Source organism: Diabrotica virgifera, chromosome 3 (genome assembly GCF_917563875.1).
Source record: "Diabrotica virgifera virgifera chromosome 3, PGI_DIABVI_V3a".
NCBI lineage: Eukaryota > Metazoa > Arthropoda > Insecta > Coleoptera > Chrysomelidae > Diabrotica > Diabrotica virgifera.
Genome location: NC_065445.1, coordinates 99785858 through 99804080, shown reverse-complemented (window position 1 = coordinate 99804080; position 18223 = coordinate 99785858). Strand labels below are relative to the sequence as shown.

Here is an 18223-nt window from a genome sequence, read left to right as displayed (position 1 = left end):
TGTATCCCGGGCCCCTGAATCGAACATGATAAAAAAGATTCTAACAGCGCAACCCGTGGGAATGAGAAGACGGGGTAGACCAAAGCTGAGGTGGATGGACGGGGTAACACAAGATGCCGAGAAGATCGGAGTCGGCAACTGGAAAATACAAGCAAGGGACAGAACAGAATGGCGTAGAAAGCTTGAGAAGGTCGAGGCCCTCTAAGAGCTGTAGCACCAAGATGATGATGATAATGAACGAAGGGTATCTGACATAATGCTTGACGACAGGATATTTTCAAAAATTATCGCTGTAATTTTTATTTCTGTAGCTTTCTATTGGTCAGAATCTCCTATGAATGAAATAATCAAATCTATTTTGCTAGGTGTTTCTAGAAAACGATGTATCCTACCGAATAAAGCAACAGTATTTTTTAGTACTAGAATATTTCACTTAATAATCTAGTGTCAAAAATGCATAAAAGCATTTTCGGACTATGCGAATTGGGTTAAATTGTTAAATTGTATTAAAACTGTCTGAGGAATATACAGTCTTCGTTTGCCAGGAGAGTTTCTGGGCACCCTGTATATTGTCAAATAAACGATTTATGATTAACGTATTCACTTCTAAATCGGAAGTACTTATCAAAATTAAATTATCTTATCTTTGTTACGTTGGAAACAAAACAAACTATTTCTATCTGCTGCTGTATTGTCGTTTTCTGTTTTTTTTTGAGGGGCATTCCTAGGATGACTCATTTAATGATTGCTGATTGCATTACATGAAATCACAGTTTTTTATTCAATAGATATGCTATATTTACATAGAAATATGATCCAAGCTCGTTTGTCCAAGATTGTTTTGATTTAAGTTTTATGCTCAACATGAAATGAGCAGCCTCTTTTGCAAGTTCATCTGCTGTGCTCATTTCTTTGTATCGATAAATTTGTCTCCTGCCATTCACTTCAGTGTACTCATTACTTATTATTAATAATAATTATTGTTACTGAATTAATATCATATCTTAGGTACAGGAGATGTTTTTGTCGTATTATAAATTTCAATTATGCAGTCTTATTCTTTTGTCATTTTGTGTACGCACGATAAAAGAAAAATAGTTAGTAGGTACCTATGTGTAGATTTTTTGTGAAATTTGTTTTACATTTAATAATACTTTTAGAGTAAGAGTAGTACATTTGTCGTGAAAGTTTCCAAATTATTGTTCTCATTGAGATGAATCATCATTGAGAACATAAATTTTTTAACAAGGTTCTGAAACTAATTTCTTGTGACACGTATAATTTTAAATATATGTTTATATGGGTTTAAGCCACAAGTATTGGTTGTAATGAAAATTACATTTTTACTAAATAATGTTAGACGATCGATGTTCACTCCGTAAATTGTATTAAAAAAAGATTAAAATTCTGCGAAAATGTGTAACCAAGTTGTTTGTTTTTAGGATATCTTTTTAAAATTGGCATGTCTGGCCTCGATCTTTTAGGCAACAGCATGCATATAGCTGAAAAAAATTGAGGGGTGGTGGGTTTTACCCTAGGAATATATAATGCTGACTTTTGTATATTTTTGTGTGGTATCTGCGTAATCTGTATCCTAGTTGTGGTTGTGTATCGTAAGTTGTCCAACAGAAGTCCAACAGTTGCCTTCTTTTTTGACTAGCACACCCAGAAAAGAAAATGAACCATAGTTTTCTTGTTTCATAACATATGTAAAGGGCTTATTAGAAAAATTAAAAAGGATAGAAAACAAGTACAACATTACAACATTTAAAACAACCAACACACAGATCTATCTTGTCCAAAACCAAACCCAACAACACACAAGATAAGGATTAAAAAACTGCATCTATCAAAATACCCTGTGAGTTCAACAATTTCTATGCGATAGAAACCGCAAGACCACCAAGAGTCAGAATAAACGAGCATGACATATATCAAGAACAGAGACTTCGAGAAATTCCAGATATATGCAAATATTCCAGAGCACAGAGTTCAATGGAAATATTAATCAATAATTATGAAAGAAACAGACGAGAAAAAGAGAAAAGTGAAGGAAGGAGCTGTCAGTCCAGTTAATGAAGAAAAATGTGAAGCAAACCGATCAGCAAAGTGTAGCTGGTTTTGGTTGCCAATACTAAAAGAAGAAATCAATAACAAGAATATACCAACACATGCAACGCACAATAGGGCTTTTCATTCACAGTCATTTGTTTCGAGCTTCTGTCATATGTCGTATAATCCGTGTATATTAATATTATACACAGATTATACAACATCTGACAGAAGCTCGAAACAAATGACAATCGATGAAAAGGCCTATACAAAAACACAAATCTACATTACACAACTAATGTTACGTAACCAAAACTAAAATACAGATTAAACTTGGGTGCAATTTGTTTATACATGTATTTTGTTTAACATAAAAAGAAATCTGATAAGTATAATATTCTAACAAATTTTTCAGTTGTCTATTGTGCATACCATATCACCTACATCCAATAATACCAACTGTATATATGTTACGGGTAAATTTAGGTAAACGGGTAATCCTAGGATTAACCGGGTAAAGTACGAAGTATACGCCAGGTTTTGGTAAAATAAATGCAAATGTTAAGCGGCCAGAAATATTTGTAACTCCAAATGCGACAGCAGCTTGTCTTGTTTTAACAAATTATTATTTTTATTTCTGCAGTATTTATAGTTGTCCTTTCCTTACTTTTGCAAAATGCGTTTCTTTCTTTAATTAAGATATGTTTCAAAATGTACGGCCTTATCATTACTATGGTAGGGGAGCCCCAGTGAGGATTTTTGCAGTTACTCGAGCGCGTCAGATTAGCATATGGGGAGAAACCTGGCACCCTGCAGATGTACCTCTACCATATATTGGCTCTTAACACAGGGGAGTTCGTTAAGGGGGGCCCGAAAAAAAAATCTATCCTTAAAAAAACTCGAAATTGTCAGATTAAGATAAGGTAAGTTAAGTACATGCAAAACAGTGTATATTTCAAAAATCTGACGATTTGAGCCGGGCGTAAGGAAATGGGTGAGTCCCAAAGTTTCACAAGAAAAAAGCGAATATCTCGCGAAATGAATGACAGATCGAAAAACTAAAAAATATGTGCTCAATATTTTTTAAAAATCTATCGAATGATAGCAAACACGACTTCCCTCGGAGAGGGGGGTAAATTTAATATTTTAAATACAGATCGAAAAACTGTAAAATACACTTATTCAATATTTTTGAAAAATCTGTCGAATGGCACCAAACACTATCCCCCATGGATGTGGGGTGGGGGGCTACTTTAAAATCTTAAATAGGAGCCCTCAATTTTTTATTGCAGATTTGGATTCCTTACGTAAAAATAAGTAACTTTTATTCGAAACAATTTTTCGAATTATGGATAGATGGCGTTATAATCGGAAAAAACGATTGTTGGAGATGGAAAATTAAATTAAAAAATGGCAAGCGCCTATTAAAATGGAAAACTTTACTTAACTTTTTTTGGTTTTAGGACCTACTCTTCACAACCCAATAGGTCCCCAAAGCGCTCGAGTGACTGCACAATTAGCATACACTGCTCCCCTACCACTACATAGTATGTCCAATTAAATATTTAACCATGAGGTAGCAGGTAGAACGTGTTTTACCCGAGAAAAGCCCAAAATCTGAACTATTTAAATTATATTTCGGGCTTACTATCTGATATTACCGATACCTCGCGAGTACTTCTCACTTTACCCGGGTAATCCTAGGATTACCCGTTTACCTCACTTTACCCGTAACATAATATACATACCATATATTTTTAAATATACCACTCTACCTAGCCAGGGCCCCCGTAAGAACTACTGGCGCCTGTGTGCAAAAAATGATTTTGGCGCCCCTTAAGGCATTTTGATAATTTTTTTTATTTATTTTTTTTTGAAGGTAGGTAGGTAGGTGCAAATAAAGCAAAATAGGAACAAATAACACCATAGCAAATCTTAATTAAATAAAGTTTAAGGGGCTTTATTGAATCAATTCTGCTGGACTATCTTGTCACACATAGAGGGTTTAGACTTAACCCGAGAACATTTTTGCTCACCTCACAACATCCCACCTTTTTGTGGATGGCGAACCCAGAGTAACGCGATTTTCAAATTTTGTCCATTAAGGTACGTTTTTACTGCAGCGGCTGGCTCGTTAATCGCTGAAAGATCGTCGCTGAATCTGAGTATTGATTGCGGTATACTGCTTATGTGTGATTTGTTGGCGGTGCGTGTTTCGGAGTTTTGTATTTGAGAAATTTTTGTGAAGTGAAGCTTGATTTTATATGTTTCCTAATAAATGGTTGTTTATCACAATTTTGAAGTATCCTTCTTCTTGTCTTCTTTTAAATATTGCATGTTTTTCTAATCTTGTAGCATTGGACAATTCTTTCTTCAACCTCTATTTCCTCTGCTCGCATGTATTTTAACAATAATTGTTTTCCACTAGTAATTCCACTAGGTAGAATGACAGAAGAGATGTCGAACGAAAGGTTATGATTCAAGGATGGTACTAAAGGTGAGAAATTTGACCTAGGACTTCCGGTTTTAGAAAGGCGACCAGGAGTACTGTTTTAAATGTATACTTCCGGTTTTATGACTATCTGTCCGTCTGTGAAAATAACTCCTTCGCCATGACACTAGGTATAATGGCAAATGAGATGTCGAATGAAAGCTTATAACCCAACGATGGTAATAAAAGTGAGAAATTTCACCTAGGACTTCCGGTTTTAGCAATTCGACCGAAAGTACTCTTTTAAAGTCGTCGAAATAGTACAAGTGATAGTGTCTACGATTTTGTCTGCTCTCATACTCTCAGAGCAGTCACCAAAAATCGACACTTGCTGCCCCTGGGTACAAAGGTTATAGACGCTTCAGTCAAAACCATAGATGAGGGGGTGGGGGTCAAAACGGCTCCTACAATCCACACAACCACACGCACAATCAGATACACCGCATTCACTGTTCAGCTACAGAGTTGCCAGATGTGATTTTATAAATCTCCCACTTAGAAACTGAAATTCCCTCAAATTGAAGCTCAAATCTCCCAAATTTAAATTTATGGCACATTTTAATGAAGTAGTAGTCATATGTAAAGAAGAGTAAACCAAAATTATACTACTTATTAACAGAGGCCCTGGAAATAATTCATAGGTCCTATCGTCTTCGATTATATGAGAGTATAATATACAGTTCTATGTACATTCGCAAATTTAATTCCCCTAGACGGTTTCAAATTACCAAAAAATTGTGGGAAAGTACCCCAATCTGGCAACCCTGTTCAGCGACGATCTTTCAGCGATTAAACGAGCCAGCTAGGCTAGTAAAAACGTACCTTTAGACGGGACTTACCATAATACTTATAACAAATCCACAGGGTACCAGGCGGTGCCGTGGTCGAAAAATTGTTTAAACAATTTTTTTTAAACAAATTCAGAAAAGAAAATTTTTCATTTTGAACAATTTTTTTTAGATAACTATGGTCATTCTGAGTAAAAATGGTTCCTTGTCATTTTTCTCTAAGATTGATTGTTGTCGAGTTATACGCGATTTAAGATTTGAAAAATGCGAAAAAATGGCCATATACCTAACTCGACAACAATCAATTTTAGAGAAAAATCACTAGACACCTTTTTTGCTCAGAATAACCCAAATTATCTAAAAAAAATTGTTGGAAGTGAAAAAATTATTTTTGTGAATTTGTTTAAAAAAGTTGTTTAAACAATTTTTCGACCAAGGTACCGCCTGGAACCCTGTGGATTTGTTATAAAGATCTCTTTTTGAGTAAGTTTTTGCAAAAAAAAACCATCGAAATAATTTCGCTAGCGGGGGCAACGATATAGCTTGGCCTATAGCGCTAATTGTTAATAATTAAAAACAACAGCTTTGTAATAAAATAATGGCAAAAATTTCTTCAGGATCTTGAAGGAGGGATTTTAAACTTTGAGTTTGTCACTTTTTGACTCTCATATTAATAATTTTTAATCGAGTTATTAAGCCTTAAAAATGGCCATTTTCGCATTTTTAAAGTTTAAATCGCGTATAACTCGACAACAATCAATTTTAGTGAAAAATGACAAGATAATTTTTTACTCAGAATGACCCAAGCGATCCAAAAAAATTTGTTCGAATGAAAAAAATTATTTTTGTGAATTTGTTTTAATAAGTTTTCGACCAAGGCACCGCCTGGCTCTCTGGATTTGTTATAAGGACCTCATTTTGAGTAATGTGCAAAAAAATCGAAACGAAATAATTTCGCTAACGGGGACGACGATACAGGCCGGTCTAATTAGTTATTTGATGGGTATGCGATTATCAAATATTGTCGATTCATCATTTGAGTGTCACTCAATCGTTGGGTTATCGATGAGATAGAATTACCGCCCACACACTACTACTTACATGTTTAGAATTTTTCCACGAAATCAGGGCTTAGTTAGGTATTTCTTATCTACAGTTTTGTCTACGGAATGGGTGTTTGTTATTTTTAGCAGGATTTTAGCAGGATTTTTTATTTTATATCTATATAGAAAGACTAATAATGTCATCCAAACAAAGTAAAACTGATCTATTTAATTTCTCAACTTTTATTTTAAAATTAATTTTTGCTTTTTGATTTTTTTTTTGTAAATATTTTTGCAATTTTTGATCCTCAATATTTGCGCCCCTAAAGGATGGCGCCCGTGTGCATTTCACACTTTGCACTTATGGTAGCGGGGGCCCTGTACCTAGCATTGGGGTGAGTTTTCCAGCACAAAAAGTTTTTTTAACATTTAAATATGCCCGGCTTTTTTGTCTCTCATCATTTTTTTATTATTCAGCGAATAATTAAACCTATAATGTGGAGAATATTATGTGGTAAGTATAAGAAAGAATGTAAATTTCATTGATGGAGAAATAAATAAAGATAATAGAAAAATATGAGGAACAGGAGAGGTTAATAACTATACTGCAAATAAAGGATCAAAAGTCATAAATAACAAATAATGACAAAAGTCCAACTAGTAAGAATACTTACAAAAAAATAAGTCGTAAACAAGAAAATTGTAACATAATAAATATTGTACCCAGGCCCGTGCGCAGGGGGGGGGTTTTGGGGGTTCTAACCCCCCCACCCCATCGAGAATTTTTCCACATAATTTTCCACTAGCAATAGTCCTTATTCTACGAAAGTCAAACCGACTTGATAATAAATATTTTGTTGTCAATTTTTGTTTCGACATTCTCAACTTTCTCGATCTTGTGCACGTTTTTTTTTTGAATTTTCCCGCCTTTTTTACCTCCTATTATCAGTGTCATTGTGAATGCAACCATCGATAGTATCGATTATGGAGACCTGTAAGAAGGAGTGGAAACGCAAAGCATCGTTTGTGGGCTAACTGATGTTTAAATTTAGTTAATAAAAATATAATATGTAAATTAACTACAGACCGACAGTCTGACTTTTATAAAATTAATGTTAATTTTTGTGAAATATTTTGTCTCAAAAAATGCATTGTTTCGACAGAAAAACTTTCAAGATCCTCCGATTATCACTACCATTTTCAGGTTAAAATGTTAAAATAAAAACCAATAATAGGTAGATAATACACAAATTTTATTTACACCGAACGAAATAACATACAAACGAATATAATCCATGAACGTTATAAATAACATAAAGACAAATCATTATAAAAAAAGTCTATTAACTTCGTTAAGTTCCCTTTTGAATTTTTTAACGGAACGATAACTCGATATAAATCCCGGTACGAAGAAAGTTCTTTTAGTGTAAGCTTTCTTGGCACTCATATTTAAATAATATTAACCACCAAAACCAGTAATTTTATATTAACTACGAATAATTAATTATTTTCAAAATTTTCACATTCACTCCAATGCAAAACTAGCATCTATCTCTACGCCAACTCCGCCTAGTGACAAACCAAGCAAACAGGCAAAATAGTGTACACAAATTTCAAGGTCGTCCTATCTCGATTCCTCTCCTCTGTGTAGGTCTCCATATTATCGATACAACTGACTCGAACTGACTAGTCAGCTGTTCGAGCTGTGCGGATGATTCCCGTGACATCTGGGTAGACGAAGTCAAACTTTGGCGTCAACGCATCGCCGGAAAGAACGTTAAAAATTCGCTTGAAGCACTCGATGTGTGCAATGGAGATGCGTTTCCAAATGTACATCAAATGCTTCGCATTTTGGCAGTTCTGCCTGTAACGACAGCAACGAATGAACGCTCCTTTTCAACATTGCGTCGCCTCAAGACTTACCTCAGGTCAACAATGTCTGAAGATCGGCTGAACGGATTAGCTTCGCTCAATATACATCGCGATGTTGAGGTCGATCCGCAAAGAGTTTTGGAGAAGTTTTTTTCTACACCTCGCAGAGTTAATTTATTATATAATAACTGAATATCAAGTCAAGACCAAGACACAATAAAATGTCTTCATTTATAAGAAAAGTTTCTTATTATTTTTTATTAACTTCATAACCTAACATGATACACATATGTCAAAACCCCCCCCCCCCCCCATAAACGAATTCTGCGCACGGGCCTGATTGTACCTACTAATTTGTACTAATTTTGTTCTAATATTATACCAATTTATATTTTCTCCTAATATGAAATATACTTATTAAAAAAGAAGACTGAAAATTAAAAAAAAACAAACATATTTTTGTTAATTTTTAATAGTTTAATGATTAATTTTTGTAAGTGCCTCCTACATTTATAGAAAAATAAATTTCTTTATTGACATTTTTGGAATTAAAAATCCGAAACTATTGTTAAAACTTGATTATTTAAATCAACAAACAATTTTTAATACTGATTAAAGTACAAAAAAAAGTAAGTAGGTACCTATAATAATTTTCCAATTTGCAACAACGAGTAAGGCTATAAAATTTAAAAACAGAAAATTTATTTTCAACCTTGATTACGTTATTCAAAGAAACATCAAATAATATTAACTCTCTACAAGTTCTGGATTAGTAATTTACTTAATACATTATTCTCAATGCCATAATAGTTAAATATTATGTAATCAAGTAATAGTTATAATTTTATTTTGTACCAAAAACCCATCACGAAAAACAAACATCGACGAGTGATGATTTTGAGGCCAATCGTGTAAAAAGTGCAAAATTGAAATGTTGGTTTTGGCATTATGTCAATGAACTGAGGTAGACAGGGCTAATTATTTCGTATTTTTTACGCAAGATTAATCTGTGTGCAAGTGTGGACCGGTTTTTGGAGTGCAACGCCCAATGCTGTATGTTTGCAAAATTTTTAGTCAGCTAGCAGAATCTTATTCGAGGGTGAGTGTATATCAAGTTAGGTAATATAATTTTAAACTTAATTTGTAGGAATTTTATTTTATTTGAAACTGCTTCAACTACGATGGGTTATTAGCAATGATTGATTTAATTCTACGGATAACAAAAATATAAAATCTTCTTTTTCTTCTTCTTCTTTTATAGACATGACTGTGTCTGTTTTTTCAATGTGCCTTCAGTAAGTTGTCATTCCATCGTTTTCGTGGCTTTCCCACTGATCGTCTTCCTATTGCTACTCTATTTGTTGGCTAATTTAGTCATTCCATGCTACTCTTCTGTTTCTTAACCAGTTCTTAATGTTCTCCACCTTGCATCTTCGTCGTATATATCTGTACTTCTATCTCTGTCCCATCTCCGCTGTTTCGAGCAATCTTTTTGTCCTCTCTGCCAGGTCGGGTTTTCTGCCGCGTATGGCATTATTGGTCTGATTATTGTTTTGTAAATTCTGCCTTTTATTTCTTTTCCGATATTAAAAATGTAAAAACAATTAGCATACAATTGGATTTTCTTGATTAGCCCTGAGGAAACAAAAATGAATGTGTGTGTACTTTGTACGCACGTAAGAAGTTATACTTCTATTACATATTATGTGATTTTAACGAAATTGATAAAATGTACTTTAAACAGTTTATTTATATTTTATTTCAATATTAAACTAATTTTAATACTTACTACTTTCCAAAAATTTTTATTAAGACAATACCAAAAATTTAAAAAAATAAAAGAATAAAACGCACACAAACACATTGAAAAATGCCACAAAGAAAAAATGATTTCTGAACGATAATAAACGTTTTAAATACGCATTTTCTGAAGAAAAAAAATATATAACAAATATACTTACAATCATAAAATGCATAAAAAAATAAAAACTTGCATCGGGATTCGAACCCGCGAATTTGGGGGTGCTTTGATTGTAATCGAAGCCTAGACTCACTCATCCAATTACACATTATTTGTCATGTGGAAAAATAGGGCAACTGAACGTTTTACTGTTTGACAGTTGTTCTGAATTTAATCAAATTATGTAGTTTGATTTTTGTGGAAGAAAATATTAAAATATAACAAAACAGTAAGAAAACAATATATTAGATGAAGATTGGTAGAACTTTTGTTGGTAATCAAATTAAGTGTGCAAATCAAAGCATTACATACGTACTAGATAAATAAATCTTCGCCAAAAAATCATAATTTAAAAATAAAAATCGGACCTAATTTCGGATTTCTCTATAAAATCCCCATTCTTGAGAAAATAAATTTATTCCAACCTAATCCAAATGTATAATTACAATATGATTATAATAAAAACTAGTTACCAAATTAGAATGAGTTTTCCTTGTCCAAAATAGTCCAAAAGTCCAAAAATATATATGAAAACTGTTTAAAAAGGCAGTATAACTATTAACTAACTTTTGTTTGATGTTTCTTTTCCCACAAATTTCAAAACGCAACAGGCATAAATAATCAAACCACAGCTGTGCCACAGCCGCCATATTGAATAATTTTTGACATGTCATTTGAACATCCAACCAGAACAAATTTATATTGCGACTGCGCCCAGATTGAAGGTTTTAATCATATTAAAATTCACCCTCATATCGCGCCTAAAGAAGTATAACTTCAAAAAAAGTATAGTACGATTGTGGTCACTATGTTCACTTTAGGCTTGGCGCAAATTGATCCCAAGCGAGACACAACCTGCACCGGCGAACTGCGTAGACAGTTTTGCGCATCCTACTATCAGTGCATGCGTTCGTAGGTCTCGCTTGGGAATGCTTGTCATCGGCGTACAGTTTTCTTGGGCCGTGGGACGCGTGACTCACCGCCAGATGTTTATTTTTACTTGTTTTTGTTTGCGAGATGGACGTATCTGAAAAGAATACGGATGGTACCTGAGTACAATTTATTATGATAAATAAAAATATTAGCTGAAGTAAAGAAACACATACTTACTCACAATCATTTAATAATACTTTGACGACCGGTTTCGATCTCTATACTATTCAGATCATCTTCAGGTCGGCGTTACAAGTAGTTAAATGATGCCGTTACAAGGGATGCGTTGCAAGTTCATCGATAACATGTTTAAACGTCCAACTTATGCTAATAGGATAGTTAGGTGAGGGTCAGGGCAAGCGGACATGCTTCGTAGGTCAAAACACAGTGAAATTTGAATGGAGCCTGAAGGAAGATGTGTGTTGAGAAACAGAGAATGTTGTGTTAGTAATGAGAAAGACAACGTTCGAGTGGGAATGTTATTAATGTAGCTAAGTACGAAAAGGCTTCATTGTAGACACTTGTACTAATGTGATGGTCTTTGCTTTACTGTCAATATTCCCTCTAAATGAAGAAATACAAAAACTAAATTTCATTTTTAAAAATTAAAAAATCAGTTATTTAGTGAATTTAGAAATGTAGTGCTACTTTCTATCAGGATTTATACCATTTGTTGTTTTGTCTGTGAAGTTATAAAAATCCTATGTGTTATGTGTTAATTTATTTATTTATTTCAAAAATTTTTTCTCAAGTAAGTGCCTGCACCCTATCATTATTTATTCAATATTTCTTTCTGAACATACTCTATCATACAATAGCTCAAACAAAACCCCTTCCTTTTCAGATCACCTTTAATTTTTACAGTTTTTCAACCAATATTATTTTGATAATCTTTTTTATCTATATTTTTATCTAAGTAGTTTTCTTATAATCCTCTACATTTCATAGATTTCAAAGTGTCAGGCACCTACAATTATATTAAATATATGACATCCCTTGGTCCTTTGACTGGGAACAATACATACTTAAAAAATTTTTCCTATTTGTCATTTTCCTAACTTTGACCTCTGCCCATATCTCAAAACATCTACGAGCAAAGACCATCACATTAGTACAAGTGTCTACAATGAAGCCTTTTCGTACTTAGCTACATTAATAACATTCCCACTCGCACGTTGTCTTTCTCATTACTAACACAACATTCTCTGTTTCTCAACACACATCCTCCTTCAGGATCCATTCAAATTTCACTGTGTTTTTTGACCTACGAAGCATGCCCGCTTGCCCTGTCCCTCACCTAGCTATCCTATTAGCATAAGTTGGACGTTTAAACATCTTATCGATGAACTTGCAACGCACCCCTTGTAACGGCATCATTTAACTACTTGTAACGCCAACCTGAAGATGATCTGAATAGTGTAGAGATCGAAACCGGTCGTCTTATCCGGTCGGAAAGTATTATTAAATGATTGTGAGTAAGTCTGTGTTTCTTTACTTCATTTAATATGGACTCACATATGCAACCCATTCAATATTTAAAAATATTAGCATAGTCAACAGCCCGAGTGAAAACTGCGTTGTCTTTGTCATTAAATTCTGATAACTTTTGGTAGACTAAACAAGCGGCGATACGAAATTAATAATCCAAGTTATGCCTTTACAAAAACACATTATTTGAAAAACGATTCGTGTGACTTAAAACCGTGATCGATAAAATATCGTATTACCCTCAAATTCAACTTGTCGGCATATTACATTTTTGTTTATTACATATTACATTTTTGTTTATGCTTAAAAATTAAAAACGAAATATGCAGATAGTGTTATTTTTATGACCGATCAGTAGCGGAGGGATTATGAATTATGTTCTGCAGTAATTGTAAATGATTGCGATCCTTCAGTAATTGTAAATGATTGTGATCCGAGCAGTAAATTGAGGAATATGAGTTATGACCGAGAAGTAAGGGAGAGATTATTTTAATATGTAGGTATTATGTGCAGAAATAAAATACTCAGTGTAAGATATCTTTTTATGCACCCGCTTATGATCAAATTCTATGTTTCCGGAAGTCATACCGCTACGACTACTAGGGACGTGTAAGATATTTTTAAAACGTTACTAGTTACAAGTACGGAAATACCGATTTTAAGTTGAGTACTCAATTCAGTACAAGGATCAGATACATTAGTATTTTGTAATCAGTATTTGTACTCAGTACCACTGAGAACCGGTATCAAAAGTAACCGTTACATGTCCGCACTGATTTTGCCCGTCTCTATTCGCCACTTCGATAGCCAACGGTTGGGTTGGGTTGTGTTCAATATGCGGCACGCTAGAAAAATAAATGCACGGGTCACCCGTCCCGCCAGCACAGGTTGTGTCCCCCTTAGGTTCAATTTGCGCCGGGCCTTATTGTTGTAGGTAACTGTTCACATTGTCTTTCCAATGCGTACAACGGGCCTTCTACTAAGAAGTCATGCCCTGATAGATCACTATCATACGCGTAACACAAAGTTTTGGGTTGCTTCTGCAGTTGGAAATCAGGAGTGATCTTAATATGTACTAATCGTAGTTTGGAGATGGTGACTTAATCTCTTCTTTTCATAGGTAGCTTCCTTGGTAGAACAGTTTGTTTTATAAATCTAAGGTTAGCATTTGAGATATCCCATGTTTCCTGTCATTTGTTCATAATTTTCGTTTTAAAATATTGTTTTAAATCAAGGTGGTAACAAGTAGACATCGATGCCGACGATGAGGATGGTTTCTTAATTGCTTGTTTTGCAACGTTGTCGGCTTTTTCATTGCCTTTTATTCCACAATGTGAAGGAGTTCAAAAAAACTGAACTGTTCGATGATTGGTTTGGTATATTTCGACTTAATTAAACTTAAGAAAGGGTGTTTATTAAAAAGTTTCTTTCGTGAAAAAAAGGTTAATTTTACTTTAGTTAATTTTTAATCACAGTGGAGTGATGTTCGTTACTGTTTTCAATTTTAACAAGCTTTACATCAGTGTCTACATAACTAATAAGTAAATATTTCAACTTCCTGTTGCACTGTCATTTCTGTCATGTCATCATTCAGGATTTCCGTTACATATTATCAGTGGCCAGTTGCCACCAACCATTCAACATGTGAACAACTCAATTTGGGGTCAAATGGTACCCTGGGCAGAATACATGTGATATTTTGTGATTTAATAAATATACCTGTTATACTGTTTTTTTATATTTAATGGGGTCAATGAACTCAATGTTAATACTCATCGTACTTATCATCTTCTTTATACCTAATCTTTTGCAGTTTGACCTATGTTTGAACGTGATATACCGGCTCTGAATCTATTTAGATACCTCTATGTGTTGTAGGGTACTGGATGGCCTGTAGCCATCTCTTATTTTGGTGTTAAAGCACCAGCAGGGCTAGTATGACGTAGTTCGGCTAATCCTTTCATCGGATCACCAAATATCGGGAAACATATAGTAAAAAGATTCAGGAAGAAGCTCTCATCTTCCTAAATAGAGCAAAGTGCGGAGCAGACCTCCTGTATTTATAGCTTAATAAATTTCTTCTTCTTCATGTGCCGTGCTCTATTATCCAGCGTTGGCTATCAAATTGCCTATAGCAATTTTGTTGACGGAAGCTCGGAAAAGGGATGCAGAGGATCTGTTAAACCATGCTCTCAGGTTCTTAAGCCATGATGTTCTTCTTCGACCTGGCCCTCTTGTTCCGTCTACCTTGCCTTGTATTATTAAGTGGAGCTTATTATATATCCCTGGGTGTCGCATAACATGGCCATAATATTTAAGTTTTCGATTTTTAACTGTTCTGACGACTTGCGTGACTTTTCCCATCCGGTGCAAAACAACTTCGTTACGAACTCTATCCACCCAACTTATTCGTAGGATTCTCCGATATACCCAGATTTCAAAGGCTTCCAATTTCTTGAGAAATGTATCTGTTAAAGTCCAACCTTCGACACCGTACAAAAGAGTAGAGAACACATAACATCTCACTAATCTAATTTTCAGATTCAAAGTATTGTTTCCACATAAAAGTTTTTTTATCTTAAAGAATGCAGCTCTGGCCTGCTCTATACGTATTCTAATTTCTTTGCTCATGTCCCAGTTCTCATTTAGATTACAACCAAGGTAGGCGATACTGTTAGTTCTCTCTAATTGTTCACCATAAGCTGTTACTACTTGCGGTTTTATTGGCGTCTTACTGACAACCATCACCTTGGCCTTTGCTGTGTTTGGCTTGAGTCCATATTCATCACATGTGGTAATCCTATTAATCAAATGTTGAAGTTCTCCATAATTGCTCGCAATTAACACCGTGTCATCCGCGTATCTCAAATTATTAATCTTGACGCCATTCATTTTGATACCATATTGAGCATTATCCACTGCTTTATTGAAAACAAACTCAGAATAGATGTTAAATATTAGTGGAGACAAAATGCAGCCCTGCCTTACTCCTCTTCGTATTTGAAGTTCTTCAGACGTGTCCCGTATTAATTAATAAATTTGTTCATTATACAGGGTGTCCCGAAAAGAATGGTCATAAATTATACCACAGATTCTGGTGTCAAAACTAGGTTGATTGAACCTCACTTACCTATATACAATAGTGCACACAAAAAAAGTTACAGCCCTTTGAAATTACAAAAAGAAAATCGATTTTTTTCCATATATCGAAAACTCTTAGATATTTTTTATTAAAAATGGACATGTGGCATTCTTATGGTAGCAACATCTTAAAAAATATATTAAAGTGAAATTTGTGCACCCCATAAAAATTTTATGGGGGTTTTGTTCCCGTAAACCCCCCCAAACTTTTTTGTACGTTCCAATTAAATTATTATTGTGGCACCATTAGTTAAACACAATATTTTTAAAACTTTTTTGCCTCTTGTACTTTTTCGATAAGCCAGTGTTTATCGAGATATTTTGAATATTTGTCGAATCCACCACATATTTGTATATGGTCAAGTGCGGTTATAGAGACCTGTTAATAATCTGAAAATTTATTTATAAATTACATTTTTAGGTATATTTTGAAAAAGAAGCCACATCTCGATAAAAGGTGACTTATCAAAAAAAGACTAAGAGGCAAAATAGTTTAAAAATACTGTGTTTAACTAATGGTACCACAATAATAGTTTAATTAGAACGTACACAAACATTTGGGGGGGTTTAAAAGAACAAAACCCCCATGAAATTTTTATGTATACATATTAAAAAAGAAGCCGCATCTCGATAAAAACTGGCTTATCGAAAAATACTAAGAGGCAAAAAAGTTTTAAAAACGTTGTGTTTAACTAATGGTAACAAAATAATGAATTAATTGGACCGTACACAAAAGTTGGGGGGGTTTAAAAGAACAAAACCCCCATAAAATTTTTATGGGGTGAAAAAATTTCACTATAATTTTGGTTTAAGATGTTCCTGCCATAAAAATGATACATGTCCATTTTCAACAAAAATTATCTAATAGTTTTCGATATATTGAAAAATCGATTTTCATTTTGTAACTTCAAAGGGCTGTAACTTTTTTTATGAGCACATTTGTACTAAGGTAAGTTAGGTTCAATCGAACTATTTTTGACCCCAGAATGTGTGGTATAATTTATGACCAATCTTTTCGGGACACCCTGTATACTTGGATGAAAATACTATTAACAAGTATGTATTCGCCTTAACTACACAATAATATTCTTAAGGCTATGGGTACATAATTCGCAAATATTTTACGTGTATCCCTACTTTTTCTGTCTTTACACGGCAAATTACGTGTAGTAAAATTCATACTGGTATGGATATGTAAACATTACTAGAATGTCATTCTACTTGAAAATGTCATCATTAATTTAAAGAGATGGCTTTTGAATGTTCTTGGATAACTGTTATTTTTATAATTGCAAATTATTAATTCAGTTAATAAACGTGATAATTTTTTCACTAACTATGTATTCAGTGATTGTAATAATTTATTTGTACAACAAAAACTAATACTCAATCGAGAAAAGAGGAAAAGTGTTAAAGTGATTTTTTAATAATATATTGTTATGGAACGCTTACAACTTTGAACATCTTTAACAACAAAATACTTGGATCACAGAATATATTATCCTGATGTATTCTCTGCTTGGATCTTCCACAAAATTGGTTCAATACACAATACAATAATACACAATAAATAACTTTTTATTAAGTTCACGTCTTAAATCAATAATATATCATTATATCAATAATATTTAATCAATAACTCAAAATATTCCCGATGCAATGTCAAATATTTAAAATTGTCACTGATTGTCAGTGTCTGACTGACAATATATGCTGACAATATTATATTCGGCTGAGTGCGTTGTAAGACAAAGATAGATTTGGAAAATATTATCACGGCATTGTGTTCATTTTTTTCGAATCCTGAAAAAACCAATAATTATTTTTGAAAAATTTAAACGCAGAATGAAAGACTAAATTATTACCGAGGGCCGAAAGTCCCTCAGAATAAATAAAAAGTTTATTTTGAATGAGATATTTGAAATTAAAAATCACACTAAATTTTCTCTTAGTTTTTCACCCCTGTAACTTATTAAAATAAACATTATAGAAGTTCTCAGGCACTTTCGGCCCTGGGTAATAACGTAATCTTTCATTCTGCGTTTAAATTTTTCTAAAATATTTATTAGTTTTCTCAGGATTCGAAAAAAATGAGTCCCCATTTGAATAGCATTGCAGCCGAAAATACGTACCGATCCTCTTAACAGATACTGTAAATACAAATCAGGAAAAAAACAAATTGAACAACGTCACTGGCTGTCCAAGTCCTACAAAATATATTGATAAATATTTGTTTTTTGTGTGCTAATTATCCTTACAAATCTTACAAATAATGTGTAATGTACATATATGTTAAAAAATATTTGTGATTTTTTTCTTAAACGGGTGTATGACTGTGTTAAGTATTATTACCTTAATACTGCACATATTACGATTTTGCTAATACATCCGTAAATAAATTTAATTAACATTTACTTAGTAAGAATGGAGTTTAATACAATTATTGAATACTTCC

The 18223-nt window shown here is 33.5% G+C and overlaps 1 protein-coding gene across 5 annotated transcripts in view; it reads left to right on the top strand.

Annotated features, from left to right (window-relative positions):
* Window positions 1-18223, top strand: part of LOC126881213 (prestin-like) — a 308541-nt gene that overhangs the window by 159942 nt on the left and 130376 nt on the right. The window contains exon 1 of one of the 5 annotated variants that reach the window (XM_050645323.1): window positions 9327-9345. The exons of the other annotated variants lie outside the window; for them this stretch is intronic. The gene's annotated coding sequence lies outside the window, so the exon portion shown is untranslated. Of the gene's footprint in view, window positions 1-9326; window positions 9346-18223 lie in introns of those variants that run through there. 5 annotated transcript variants of the gene reach the window in all.